Below are 16534 nucleotides of genomic sequence, written 5' to 3' on the forward strand. Positions count from 1 at the left end.
GAGGAAGGCAGAGGGAGAGAGATAGAAACATCAATGATGAGAAAGAATCACTGATTGGCCACCTCCTACATGCCACGATGGGGGATCAAGCCCACAACCCAGGCACGTGCCCTGGCTGGGAATTGAACTGCCACCTCCTGGTTCATAGGTCAACGCCCTAACACTGCACCACACCAGGCGGACTAATGCTTTAACCTTTTTAGAGCAAATACATTATCTCTCAAACCAAATATATACTAAACTGCCAAAGACAGAACGCTGCAGTATATGACCATTGTTCTCAAATGCAACTTTTCTTTGATTCTTTCATCCGTGCCCTTGATTGTATGTTCCTGGTAATAGGAAGTAAGTTATGCAAGGAGTGTATTCGCTTGGCATAGTATTCACACAACATCATAGAAGTAGACAGTTAATATTTTTTATGATGATACCCCCTTTGGCTAATGCCTGCTTTAAATAAAACCTGACATGTTTAACATTATGAGCTCTCCTCCCTCCTAAATATATTACAGTTTAAGATGACTCATTATGGTCACAGTTCGGTATAATTAAAGAAGCACTAGAATTGGTGACAAAGAGACATGCTAGGATGGGAATTACCAGTACTAACCACCAATAAAAACTTAAGTGAATTCAACTCCTCCTTCCTTTCTCTATGAAAATTGGTTGTCAATATATTTCAAAATATTTTACAAACTATAAAGCACCCTAACCCATAGGGGGTTTGCTTTGTTATAATTGTCATCCTCACCAAACCTGGCAATATTGCTATGACATAAACAATGGAATATATATAGTTACATGGAAAGATATAGAAGAATTAGGCCTTCGTTTATTTATGCATTTGTTCATTCAGCAAATAAATACTCTTTTTGAGCATCTATTATGGATCAGGCCACGTTCCACGCATTGAGTGCATTATTGCAGCCAATGAGGCGTCGGCAGGAAAAGGTTTAATAAGATGTGAACGTAATTTGTTGTTGTTGGGAGGGCTGTAACTTCACGCACAGCCACCTATTAATTAAAGCTGATTATTAGTACCAGGAACCTGTGCCAGAGGACAGGCCAGGGAAGAGTAAGTGCCTGTTGTTAAATATTTGCCATTTGGGTCCTGCTCTCTCATCTCTGTCAGGGCACAAGCAGTGGCTCCTTTGGAAACTACTTGACATCCAATTCATCACCTGTGCTTCCCCTCAAAGAAATTGAAGATCAAAAACACATTGGTATATTCTGGAAGGGTGTTATCAAGGCAATGAAAGTGGACTGCCAGAGAGCCCAGCTTGGTCTCAGTGAGAAAGTGTTTCCCTCAATCTTTGTAGCTTATCAGTAGAAAGGATTGTGGAGCAGATGGCAGAGAAAGGCAGGCGAGTTATATCCTTTTTTAAAAAAAAAAAATAAGAACTCTGCTAAAATCTTCCCAGGGCTCTTAAACATATGAATCATGTATTCACTCATCTGAAATGTTCTATCTATTCTGACACTGCTAGGACGCAGAATAAATTAATTACATCTCTGGAATATCGCAAACCCCTCCTGTTATCATTCATCTCTTGGAGCAGAGAGAGGTGGGAGAAGAGAAGATGTGGAGGGAGGAAGATAAAATGAATATGGTGTATTTCATTTTATTAACTTTCAGAAGACTTTATAAGTTATTGGGGATAGGTGTTTAGACAACATTTAAAGTGAGTGAGTTATTTAATAAGCAGATGCCAAGTGGAAATGCATAATTTATTGCTAATATGCATCAGCTAGTTTAAGAATTCCAAGGCTTTTCCTTGTTGGCTAGACTAACATATTTCCACACATAACCTTGGTTAACAACTGAGGGAAAAGTCATAATCAAGTATTTCTCTATTTAGTGCAGCAATTACTTACATAGCGTATATATTTTCTTATATGTCTTGTGGGGTACAGATGTAATTGAAGTTACAGGGACTTAAAGAAGAAAATACATAAACACAAAAAATTGTGTTTGGAGTCATCTCTTTCATCAAATTTCTTATAATGCTCACCTTGCCCAATTGAACTAATTTTGACCACATCTTCATAGACCCAGGGCCTGGAATGCTTCTCTCCACTTCTCAGCCAATAAACATATGTTTCTTCCAACACACAATTCAAAGGCACTTTCCTCACCTCCCCAGATGGCAAGTTGATTCATCTACTGCATTTCATATATGCATTTGATAAAAAAATATATTATAAAACATATCACAATATGGAAATTATTGGTTTAGATAAAAATGTCAGCCAGTTCAACTGTGAGTTCCTTGAGCTCAGGAAAGATGTCTTATTCTGCTCAACAAATAGATAAGGTATTATTATTGCTATTTATTGAAATGCTAAACATTGTGAGAAAAAGAGTGAAGAAAATTATGAGGTTAGGAATAGATGCAGAAACATACAGACTGGGGATTCTTAAACTTTAGCATCCGCCCCTCAGTACCTCAGTTTCCTCATCTCTAAAAAAGGTATAAACACATTTTATTGATTTTAGAGAGAGGGAGAAAGAGATAGAAACATCAATGAAAATAATTGATCATTGCCTCCTGCATGCCCCTACTGGGGATCAAGCCCACAACCTGGACATGTGTCCTGACCAGGAATCCAACCATGACCTCCTGGTTCATGGATCTACCCTCAACCACTGATCCACACTAGCTGGGCAAATTATATTTATTTTAAAAAAGTGGTCTAGAGCTAGTTGAAAAGTAAAAACTTGAAAGGGAACAGGACTGACACATGGTAAGCTCTCAAAAAGTGTAATTATTGTGATGATGATGATGATAATGATGATGGGCTTTGCAAGTTCCTTGGTAGTTTGGAAGTAAATATTTGAATGGGTGGTTGTCAAGAGATTTTAGTTGTTGCTTCTGTTCTGCCATGGGCCAGTGATATAACTCCGGTAAAACATGACCCTCCCTGAGTCAGGATCCCCATCTATAAAGTGAAAGGTTTGGAAAACAGTTTTGCTAAGGTTTAGAGATTTCCCCCATTGAATTTAGTCCTGTTATTTGTGGGTTTAAGGCAGAATATTGATCATAGGAGTTTTAAAATTAGATCTTTTTAATGCAGAGATAGGATAAAGAATAGATCTGTTACTTAATATGGAGGCCTGTGATGTCACAAATATAAATGATAAGAAATTTTCTCTGTAAAAAATAATTATTTTACTTAGTAAGTTTTGAGCAATGACTACATTAAGCCTCATCATACAAGACACTCATAATAAACATTAGAATGGATATTTCGGTCTGTTCAGCCTAACCATCATGGATATTCCATCAAGTAAACCACCGTTAGCAAGGAAAATACATAGAGGAAGGTGCTAGAGATCCTAGAAATGAAACTAATTTTGCAGACAGCCCTTGTTACTTCCAGCATTTCTGACTCAGAGAATAAAGGTAAAAGAACTTAGGTGGGTTTCATAATTGCTTTGTTCCTGAAGCAAGATGCTCAGTTCAAAGCACCCCAATAGTATTTGGCTTCACCACAAAGCTCCCTCCTGTAGAATTAAATTGTGAACTTGCCTGGACACTTTATCCTGCCATAGCAAGAAGCCTTCCGGTTAAGATCGCGTATTTCCTCTGTACAAAGGCTTGTGTGACCATTGCTTCATGTGCACTCAGCATGCCGTTCCCTGGATGTGTAGTGTCTGTGAAGGTCCTCCACCCAGATCTTTGCCTACTTTAGTTCTCATCTGCTTGCCTGGCTTTTAACTCACTCTTACCCCAGTGTCTGATCTTTTGGGCATGCTGTCCTATGTCTGTCCACTTTGCTGCCCCTTCCTAAACTATCTGAATTACTTAAAGGTCTTCCTGACAAGGCACCAAGCCTACCATAACAAATTTAGAATATTTACATGTCCTTTTGGGCTAAAATTCCAGCCCTGTTGCTAGTCTCTACCAACATGTTATAATATGAACACAATGGGGCTGAGTTCAGGTGTCTGGTTTGCAAATAACTTACTATAAAACTACAAGTTAAGTGGTTTTTCTCTCTCCTAAACCTTCTTTGTAGGTTATTATTAAAATGCAGAGACATGTTGCTGTAGTATATGGAAAAAAAGGTAATGTAATCAATGATTTTTAAATATAGATGAATATATGTAGTAAGAGAGAAAAGAAAATAATATTGTGTTTAATTATCTTGGATGTACTCTAAGTGTGACTTTGTGATATAGCAAAAGAAAATATGATTCCTGACTTTCAGTTACTCATGACTTGAAGGCAATAATATGACTTACATGGAATTTAGGGAATTAGGATAATTTGCATAGAATATTGAGGCTTATTGAACTTGATGTATTACAGTTACCTCTACTGCTGAAACCTTACTTAAAATCCTATTACCCTGATCTTTTGAAAAATAATTCATAAAATATGTAATATTTATTATAAAGCATTTTACTTCCATGGATGAAGTAAATTGGGGGAATAAATAGAACATGGTATGGGTTTTTTTTGCTAGAATATCAGACATTTTTGCCTTCAATAACAAAGGAGAAGGAGCTAACAATAAAGACTTACTAAGAATCAGTGTTTCTACTAGGCTCTTTACATATATTAGTGCACTTAATCCTAATAGGAATCAAATAATCAAAATGTATTAATAAATTTGATACAATGGGGAACATGTGACTCAATATAACTGAAAAAATTTATAAAAATAAAATAACTAGTAGATGGAGCATAGTCACAATTTGAATGCATGTCTATTTGCCTTAAAAATTTATACTCTTTTAATTTCATCCTAAGAAAAATATCTTCTTAAAGTAGACCATAGGGAATTAAAGTCCTGGATAATCCTAGCATTGCCCTCCATTAATGTAATAAAATTGTATTGGTGATTTTTCCTTGATATCTACTTACTCCAGTATCCTTACATGAGGATGTTCTTTGTTTGTATATTTTATTTTATGAAAAATTTTCACTGAGTGGGTCTAAGAAACAAATCTGCTTAGGCTGTTATTGTATTTCTATTGGCCAATCCCTAAAACATGACAGGAACTCAGTATATATTTATTGAATATAATAAATATCTGAGAGTAATGACATATAAAAAATTTTTGAATCATTTTATACCTTGGTTTTATAGAAATCTAGTGATTATAACCAGATTTAAATTATTTGAAATATATATTATTTGAATGATATATTATTTTATGTTTGTATATGTCTTCTTTCTTTTCCTTAAGCCTATTTTTGTAAATAGAATAACATCTGGTGTTTATTATTCTGAATTTTATCATTTGACATATTTACCATAAAATAGCATTGGGAAATTAATGGGTATACTATCTGGTTTCAGGAATATTTTAGTGGAAAAAATGTATTGACTACTTACTTCTGAGTGCCAGGAGATCTCTATCACACTGTGGCTTGGCTGTCACTGTCTTGCTAGTACTGGGCTTCGGGGTTACGTATAACGTTTCTCCAACCATAATAATTGTTTACGGCACGCTGACAGACTCACAAACTCACCTGAATGTTAGCTGTCATCCTGTATATCTGCCGGAAGCCGGTCCATCCTTGCTGCTTGACACAGTCGCTGCAGGAAAGAAACATCTGCACAGCATATGTTTCAAGGGACCTGGCATATATAGCATATTGTTCTTAATATGTTTGCTCTCCTTAAGCGCCATGTGTTTTAACCAAGGTCACCTCTCCGAGAAAGGTTGTTTCCCCAGGTAGGGATTTTTCCCTGAGGTTAGGGAGGGGATACAACCCCTTAATTAAGTGCCAGGCGGGTAGTTAAGCTACATAATCTTTACTCCCTGAATTTCCAAGTTGGGAGTAAATTTTTCATTTCATTACCACTCTGTGCATTTTCCTTTTTATATACTGTACATTTTTCTTCCTTTTATTTTGCTTCCTTTGATAGCCTAGCATTTGGATGTAAAAGAATGTCACATTTATTTAGTCTCCTTTTTCTTTCTGCCAAAGGCAAGGAAATTAGCACCTTGATGGGAGGCAAATTGTATAGAACACATTAACATCAGAGGACTCTTGAAAGTATCTCACTGTATTAATATCACAAAACTTACAGGAACCATCACAATTTTCCAATTGTTTTACTTTCCACCTCAAATCCCATTATCACACAAAATGGCAGTGATAAAATATGAATATTAAAAAGCAACTTGAACCTCTTTAACATTGTTATCAGCCCAAGTGAGGATCAAGGATCAAAATTCTGCCCGTGTGAAAAGATGAACCATATGTGTTTCGTTGGACACTCTAAAGACTTTAATTTGGCCTTTGCTCCCAAAGAAGGTCTAGGGTATTGAATATAGAAAATAGAAGTTTGTGATGCACTTCTGAATAAAATTTGAATCACTAATAACATTTTAATAAAAGTATAAATAGTTTTGTGAGGATAATTTTATTATATTATTTAAGACTTGACTCACAAAATGTTACTTGGCAATTTTTTTTTTATTTTATAAGGAAATTACCCACATTTTCTTCACCACTATAAGATTAGCAGTTTGCTCTGTATAAATTAAAGTACCATAGGTGACATATAGAATGTACCTTCAAAAGTTTACAGCATGATAGTATACCACTTAAAAACCTCATATTTTTCTCTGTCTGACTTATTTCACTTAGCATAATGCCCTGTAGTTCATCCATGTTGTTGCAAATGGCAATATTCCATTTTTTTATGACTGAGTAATATCCTCTTGTACATATGTAACATGTCTTTTTTATCCAATCATCTATTAATAGGTACCTAGGTTTTTCCATATATTGGTTCTGTAATCAATACTGCAATGAACATATGAGTATACAAACCTTTTTAAATTATTTTTTTCAGGGAAATATGTATAAGTGAAATTGCTGGGTCAAATTGCTGCATCACAGATCATAAGAGAGATGCAAATTAAAACAACAATGAGGTATCACCTCACACCTGTCAGAATGGCTACCATCAATAAATCAACAAATGACAAGTGCTGGCAAGGATGTGGAGAAAAGGGAACTCTCATACACTGCTGGTGGGAATGCAGACTGGTGCAGCCATTAAGGAAAACAATTTGGAGTTTCCTCAAAAAAATTAAATATGGAACTGCCATTTGATCCAATGTTCCTACTTCTAGAAATATATCCTAAGAAGCCTGAAACACCAATCAGAAAGAACATATACACGTCTATGTTCATAGCAGTGTAATTTACAATAGCTAAGATCTAGAAACATCCCAAGTGCCCATCAGTAGAGAAGTGGATAAAAAAGCTCTGGTACATTTACACCATGGAATACTATACAGCAGTAGAAAAGAAGGATCTCTTACCCTTTGAGACAGCATGGAGGGACCACCTGGAGAGTATGCTAAGTGAAATTAGCCAGTCAGAGAAAGACAAGTATCACATGATCTCACTCCTATGTGGAATCTAATGAACAAAATAATCTGTTGAACAAAATAGATCCAGAGACATAGAAGCATTCAACAGACTGTTGAATCTCAGAGGGAAGGCTGTGGAGGGGGAGAAGGAGGAAAGAGATCAACCAAAGAACTTGTATGCATATATGCATAACCCAGGGTCACAGACAATAGGGTAGTGAAGGCCTGGGGTGGGGCATGAGGGTGGGCTAGAAGGGGTAAATGGGGGAGAAAGGAGGACATATGTAATCCTTTCAACAATAAATGTTAAAAAACATAAAATATATATTTTCTAATTGGTTCATCAGGCATATCTCAAAAAATTCTATCCTGATAAGCACCAAACCTAAGGGGGGAAATTACTAAAAGCAAAATTAAAGACATGCACAAAGGAATATGGGGAAAATCCAAGCAAAATAATGCAGAGGTTTCAATGTTGCTATCTGACAATAACAATCAGACAAGAAGCATTAAGCAAGAGAAAGAACAATGCTTCATAACACAAAGTCTGTAATTCACAGTGAATATAGATCAATTCTGAGTATCTATGCACCAATCATCACAGCAGCAAACTTCAGAAAGTAAATACTGGAGGTCATGCAAGAAGAAATGTACAGACTGACTAATAATAGGAGACTTTGACAGAGCTTCTTTCTTGAAAGAGGTCAAGTAGACCTCCCCTTCCCCAATAGTGAGGATACAGAAGACCTGAACAATTTAATCAATAAGGTATAACTTATGGATATTTATCCAGATTGCCACTCTGGGATATATTCTAAAAATTCTTCCTTAGCCTGAATTTTATGCTCATCTTCATAACAATAGGACTAGCTTTATTCTTTCAGACACCATTATTCAATGAATTTCAGTTCTCATATACAGTACCATAATTTTCATCACCATCACTATTAACAAGCTAGGATCAAGAATGTGGGAAGTGAAGTGTGCATTAGTAAAAGAGGGAAGAGATTTAATTTTCCCTTAACATAATTACAATTGAACTCTCTGCCTCTCGCTGCCTACTTTCTTTTTTATTGATTGCAGGGATGGTTTTATATATTCATTTTAAATCAAACATTTTCCCATTGTTTGGACTCTTGATTTTTTTTTTCATCTCTTCAGTCGGCAGCTGGCATGTACGTAATCTTTTATTTAGAGTTTGCAATGATTTGGGAAAATGGCATGGGCAAAATTTCCATCACAGACTCAGACGGCACATTTTACTGACAGTCAATCACTTAGCTCTGAGAAGTTTGTATTTAAAACTCTAAGAAAAAATGTGCATATTACAAAATCACTTTGAATTTTCAAATTATTCTGCTTTGGTAACAATATTTATGGACTACCAGTTAGCTCTCACATGTGAATCTCTGAAACTGCTAATTGAATTTTCCTCGTTTGGAAGCAGATGTGCATTCCTAAAGAGAGATGACGGTCGGCAATTCTTTGAAGATGATAGTAATATTTTTGATTGTTGTATTTGTTATTAAATTACTACTCCAGCCAATATGGGACTGGCAGGTTTGCCACATTTTGGAAAGAGGATTCTCCTTTGGGAAGCGTGATGTAGATGCCCTACTTGCTATTTCAAGCTGTTCTGTTTTCATGGTTTTATTATAGAAATGTATTCAGTTCCTATACTTTCCAAGTTACTTTATACTTACTTCTATAGTGGTACAAACCACAGGGTCTCAAACTATAGTATCTACTTTTGTTCAGTTTGGAGAATAATTATCACCCCTCACCCACCAACTGTGAGACCCTACCAGCCATGGGCAAACTACGGCCCACGTTTGAAATGAATAAAACTAAAAAAAAAAAAGACCGTACCCTTTTATGTAATGATGTTTACTTTGAATTTATATTAGTTCACACAAACACTCCATTCATGCTTTTGTTCCGGCCCTCCGGTCCAGTTTAAGAACCCATTGTGGCCCTCGAGTCAAAAAGTTTGCCCACCCCTGCAGCCTAGACTATTCAACACAATAAGTTTCTTAGAAAACTTTTCTTTAATTGTGACTTTATTTGTAGAACTCTGTGCTCCCCTCCCCCATAGTGAAGATATAGAAAACCTGAGCAATTTAATCAATAAGGTATAACTTATGGATATCTATATAGTTTACCACTCTGGAATATATTCTAAAAATTCTTTCTTAGACTGAATTTTATGCTCATCTTCATTAACAATAGGATTAGATTTATTATTTCAAGCACCATTATTCATTGAATTTCATTATTTGACAATAAATCTGTTGTGTTTTTAAATAATAAAGTATATAATGTTAATTGATGCATATTGCTTACTAAGAAATATTAGTACAGTGGGGCCTTGACTTACGAGTGTCCAGACTAACGAGTTTTTTGAGATACCAGCTGTCTCTCCGCCGATTTTTTGCATTGAGTTGATAGAGTAATTTGAGTTAACGAGCTCCTTAATGAGCTCGGTCTCAGAATGAATTAAACTCGTAAGTCAAGGCCCCACTGTATCTGCTACCCTTAATTATAAAAAAGATAAGATTGAAAGTGGTATATGCATACCTTTGAAAGAAGGAGGGTGAAAAGGGGTCCATTGGGGTAGAAAAAAACACAACTTTGACATTTACTTTTTATTGTTATATTCTATTAAGCTAACTATTTGTATATGTCTTAAGTTATACATAATATATTTATGTAAATTTATAATAATTTCATTTTCTTGATTGGTACTCAAGAAAGTATAGAATCCACTGGATTAGATGGGTTTTGCTCAAACTTCAGTCCCTCACATACGATTTTATGAATTTTGCTATATTTGACTATTACTAAAGGTAATTAATACACTGCTGAAAAGGACATAGTGAAGGGCTTGTATATTCAGAAAGTGAAAATCCATACTAGATAGACTATATATATATGATAGATGAATTGGTAGATAGGTGGTTGAATAGGAAGAAAGGAAAAGAAGAAAGAAGAAAGAAAGAGAGAGAGAGAGAGAGAGAGAGAGAGAAAGAGAAAGAAAGAAAGAAAGAAAGAAAGAAAGAAAGAAAGAAAGAAAGAAAGAAAGAAAGAAAGGAAGAAAGAAAGAAAGAAAGAAAGAAAGAAAGAAAGAAAGAAAAAAGAAAGAAAAGAAAAAGAAAAGAAGAAGGAAGGGAAGGGAAGGGAAGGGAAGGAGGGAGGGAAGAAAAAAGGAAAGGAAAGAAAGGAAGAAGGAAGAGAAAGAAAGGAAGGAAGAGAAAAAGTAGAATGACATTTCTCAGCTAAAATATATTTAATAAACACTTGGAACATTCATGGTCTCCTCAGAAACACAGCAGTAATGTGTGTTTTCTTTATAAACTAGATTACAATAAGCTACCTTATTTTTACTTTGTCCTAAAGAAATAATATAGTTGGATACAAATTATAGCACACTATTGACATGTGTATAATACAAATTAAAATAAATACACAACTATTAAAATAATTTGCAGCCAATGCCATCTAAAATATCTTCCTCTTTCACTCCCTGTACACACGTTCCCTTCTGCACTTGGGAGTAATGAACACTAAATGCCCATTTGGCTTGGTAATCAGAGGGCTGTATATATAATGAACATGAGAAGAGTCTGGGATTTTTTTCTTACCTCTGTCACATTCAGATTTAAGTCATTGAGCAAATAATTCACGTATTCCGACCCTCAGATTTCACGGCAAAGTGGAGATGGTAATACTTACCCTGCAAGGAGAGTAGTGAAAATTTGACACTCTGTAGGGGACTAGCTCAGTGTTAGGCACATAGTAAGGGACTTAATAAAGTAGAGCTACTCGCCTCTGTAACTAATAGTGTCTTTGTGTTTGTGTTTCCACTTTGTCAGAGGAACTTTCTGTTAATATCAATGTCATGAATCTAGTCTTAATAAGCCTTCAGATGCTGTCCTATCTCTCTCCTCTGTGTTGAAAGCTTGGATTTATGACTGTGGCAAACCAGGAAATTAATTTCAGATCCAATTTTGCAATCTCCAGTATTCCTTTCTTCAGGTATCGAAATGTTGATTTTTCTACATCGATGTTCATACACCACATATGAGGAAATGATCTGGTATCTATCTCCAAAATCGTGGCTATATCTCAGTGCTCACAGCTAATATGAAGAGTCCTCTCAGACTAATTTCTCCAAGTTTCTGAGTTCCTTGAACTTCATCGAAGGTGGATACCCATATCAGCCTTTCTCATTTTCCATTTGAAATGAGATTTCCTTTCTGCCTTCTTCTCTGCCCAAAGCAGGAAACAACTCTCCTTCGCCCAGCAGTTCTCACTATGTTTTTAGAGGCACTGTTTGCAATTTGGAATCATTTTGGCTTATTATAAGGGCTCATACTGTACTTCATTAGCAGGGCTGCTGTGAAACTATAAAACATTTTTGTGAAAATTATAAGATATTTACACTTGTTTCTCACTGAAAATATGCAAAGCCCTTCAGGGAAAATACAGGCAGATGGTGTTTGAGATGTTTATTGTTTTCCTATGTATTAAGAAAGATATTTAGGAAATATAGTAGCATATTAATACACAAACTATTCAATTAAAGGAGCTGTGATACCCATTGCCATCTTACCAGTCTTTTTCTTTCCCGTCATTAATGTTTTGAAAGGTTTCAGAATTGATTCAAAATTGATTACTGAAAAGCTCCAAAAAAAGCAAAAGCAGCAGCCTCCTTTTTCCCCCAGATACATTTTTTTGTAACTCATATAAGCTCTATAACTAACACTACCAAAAATATTATTTTTTCTCCTCCATCATATATATAGTAATATTTTTTGTATCTACCTAGAAAACTGTAGGTAGCACAAATCCACAGCCATCTAGAAATGAACAGAATTAATTTCTGACCATTTAAAGGTCTACAAATTTAAATTTTTATTTTTTGAGGATTATCTCTGGGGAAGGCCTGTGATTTTAGGAAGCTTACAGGTGTTACCCTGAGGACTTTATTGGAGCAAGTGACAGCATGTGAGTAACTGTGTGTGAAGGACAATATTCTTAGTTCCTACCTACTTTGTCCACATATTATTACAAATATCTAAGGCAAGAAGTTACTTACTAGCTGTAATAGCATTCAAACAGAGCTCAAAGTATAAATCATCTATATCTCTCCAATAATTGATTTAAACTTTTCCCTTCTACTTTGCCTAATGTCATTTCCCCCTTCACATTCTATTCTTTTGTTTACCAGTTTTGTTTACAGAAAGGCCAAGAAAAGATCCAAATGAGGTATTTGATCACCAGAAAAATGTGTCTAAGGGGTATATAGTGGTAATAAAACACCTTTTAGAGCATGCCTTTGAAGATATGTTATCGATAAGCCAAGCTATTTTAGTGCAAGACATTTTATTGTGTTTTGACAGATTAATTTTCTCTGCCTGAAGATGAACACAAATACAGGGAGAAAACATTCGATGATAGTGAAAAAAGTTAAGCTAGTGAATCATATTATTTTTCTGACTTTTACAAATGGACATAGTCATTTTCCCAAATATTATCATAAGAATTAAAGTTAGATATTGAATTACCTTTTGTTTGTTTTTCTTTTTCGCCTTTGCTGTATTTCCCCATATTCTTGTTTTTACACAAGATTAATAAATGACACGCTTCAGAAACTGCTGGAAGTTTATGAAGGGTTATATTGACTATGCAGATACTCTTGATGCCATGAATAACAGTTAGGTGTCCCTCTGAAAATGTGATGCTGAAGGATGAGCTCTGACTAGTCCAGCTCGACGTTCTCTACAGACTGTCCATATGAGCAGTTTAGTGAAAATCATTTGTATTAAGTACCAGGCATTTAAATGTGAAGAAGAAATGGTCCCATCTACTGAACAACTCTATCTAGTGGAAGAGATCATTACAATATAGTTATCTAAGTCTTTATTCATAGTTTTAAGTACAAAAGTAAAGTTAAATAAAATTGGTTTAAGGAATACCATATTGAAGGCCTCCTCCAAGATGACATTATGACATTAATCCTTTCTCCACTTGCTTCACCCTGCTTTTGAATTTGAGTGACTTCATTTATTCAAAAACATTCTTTAGATGAATTTTTTAACATCTAGCAGAGCCTTCTAATTACCATAATCCCCATTTCACTCTTTTTCACTTTGTCCTTAAGAAATCAATAAAATGTATTTAAAATATCTGGCAGAAATCATGATGGATCCTCCAATGAATAGAGAAGGTTGAGTACTCTTTGGGCAAACCTGGAAGACTAAGACTACAAGCCATTGTTCTGTTCTTCACGACAAACATAAAAGCACCGGGCAATATCATGGTCATCATCTTCCTTTGCCTTTCATATGCAGAAAATAATTATAGATGCCTTAATATCATTTATTGAATGCAGTTCCCCTATTACCTCCATCCCTTTTTTGCTCCTTCCCTGAAAAGCAAACTCAGGTGTTTAAAGTTTGATCACATAAGTAGAGTGAGAGAAGGAATTTCAAGACAGTATCCATAAAGCACTGGAAATTAAAACTTTCTTCAAAGGTTATATTTGTGTAAGAAAGCCTAACATCATTACCTACAATACCTTGAACCCACAATGTGGCTGCTTTGGTGCCCAGGGCATGTGCTCCAGAAAATAAAGCACCTTCGTCATGTGCAAATTCATAGTTTCCTGTTTCAGGTTGTGGCACCTCACCCAGGTACTCAGACTTAATGGATCTGTCACCTGATAATGATAGTTCTGCTTCAGAAAGAACATTATACTCTAGAAATACCACTGTGAATAAATGATGAATATAGTTTACCAAGAGGAGTCATACAATCAGCTTCAAAGAATTGAGCTTGACTGAACTGTGCTGGAAGAAAACCAACCAAGCAACTGTGGCTAAAGACAGCTCTTCCTATTGTGTGGAACCAAAGTGGACTCAGGACCAGCAACAGGTGCACAGATCACATCAGGCATCTTGACATCTGGAGGAAATTAAAATTTAGCCTTTTGGGATCTCAACTTTTACTAAAATAGGATACAACTTCACATTTCTGAAATAAAATAGGGTGGGGGCAAAGGAAGTGGCACAATGTAGTAGAATCATGAATATATTGAAGGAAGGAGCTTTAAAATAACCATGAAGGTCCCCCCCGGCCCCACTATCTTGTAGATTGTGAAAAGTAGACTCAAAATCAACAGGTAATGTGACCTGAGCCACACCATGAAGTTGGGGTGTAAGTAGAATCTGGTTTATTCATTCAATGAGTATGTATTAAGTGTTTTCTCTTTGCCAGGATAATTCCTAGGTTCTGTGGATAAAGTGGTAAATACAACAGCATCTTTTCCCAATTGGGCTTGCTTTTGAGTGAGGGAAAGAGACAAACAAATATAGAGTATCTATAATAATAAAAGCATAATATGCTAATTAGACCAGACAGCTGAACAACCTTCTGGATGTCATTCCAGACGTCCTTCCAGATTAAGCCATGGTGGCAGGGGCTGAGGCAGAGGTATTAGGGGCAATCAGGCAGGCAGACAGAGTGGTTAGGGGCGATCAGGCAGGCAAGCAGAGGTGGTTAGGGGCAATGAGGCAAGCAGGCAGAGTGGCTAGGGGTGATCAGGCAGGCAGGCAGGCAAGCGGTTAGGAGCCAGAAGTCCTGGATTGCGAGAGGGATGTCCAACTGCCCGCAGCGGGATCAGGCCTAAACTGGCAGTCAGACATCCCCCGAGGGGTCCCGATTGTGAGAGTGTGCAGGCCGGGCTGAGGGACACCCCCATGCACGAATTTTGTGCACCAGGCCATTAATGTATATATGAAAGAGATCAGGGAAATGAAGAACAATAAAGCAGAAGATAGGAATATGGCAGTAAGGAAGTAGAAGGAAGTTGTTATTTTATATAGTGTCTTAAGTAGAAACTGAAAGAAATGAAGTAGTGGGCCATCTGTTTATCTCCTTACTCCTTTTCAGCGCTTTCCCACCAAACCAGGCTACCTTCATGGCTCACAACCATTAGAATTTTTAATCCTATGAAACTGACACAGACTTTATATCATTAAAAAGGCCACCTTTCTTTAATCCAGGATGTCCCAGAAGTAGTTCTCCTGCAGAGTTCATATTTTCTAATTACCTGAGCTAATGGTCCTTCATTCTCCTTGATTTCCCCATCACTGTTGTCCTTGCCTTTTATGAGATGCTTTTCTGTCTTGATATTGAAAAACTACTCAATTCAGATTTTCCTAAAAGCTCTTTAAGCCATGCCCTCTTCCGCTCTCTTCACAGATTCCCTGACTTCATTTGGTGCATCAGTGTGAATTATCCTATAATGTTCTGAAATTTGGGCTTTGTGAATAGATTGCCTGGGATTGAAACCCTGACTCTGACACTTTTCAGCAGAGTGGTTTTTTTGTGAAATTTACTTAATCTTTTGTTCCTCTCTTCCCTTGTCTGTCAAATGGGTACAATCATAATAGTATCTTCAATAATAACATTACCTTCCAGGTTTGTTGTGTGGATTAAACAAATTCATTTGTGAAAAGCATTTAAGACAATCTCTGGCATACAAAACATGCTCAGTGTGTGTTAAGCCATTACTAGTAGTCCTTAAATGTCACCTATTTTAGATTATAGACTTTGAATTAACATCTCAAGTTGTCAGTTTTCTTCGGAGACTTATCTTCAAATTTCCAAATTTATGCTGAGGTCTTCCTAGATCAAAGCTTATGACCTCAAATTACTCATGTCCCAAACTTCACTATTTATCCTCCTCCAAATCACTCCTTCCTTGTTTCTGTCTCATTGTAGCCTCCCATTTTGTTAGACTATCCTCTAGATATAGAAAAAAAAGTCTAAGTCAGCAAGAAAAACTCTCCCAAATGAGTCTTTTTTTTCTTCAGGATTGCCTTATTTCTTTTTAAAAGAAAGTTAAAAACCTAATACTTAACCATTTACTGTAAAATATAAATTACAAAGAATAACTTAACACTGAATCTAGAAGCGGGACACGAGAGGTAACATGTTGGGTCACGGGACAAGTAAGGAAAGGCCGTGCACTACATTCTCTTTGCCTCCCCCCCCCCTTTTCCTTTGATGTATATTTCTGTTTTGTTTCATCCATTGTGGTTGCAAGAGTAAATGAACATCTTTGTTTTTATAAATAAATATACATAAATCTATGTATACATATCTATAAAATGACAGAAACAT

Source organism: Myotis brandtii, unplaced genomic scaffold, assembly GCF_000412655.1.
Source record: "Myotis brandtii unplaced genomic scaffold, ASM41265v1 scaffold452, whole genome shotgun sequence".
NCBI lineage: Eukaryota > Metazoa > Chordata > Mammalia > Chiroptera > Vespertilionidae > Myotis > Myotis brandtii.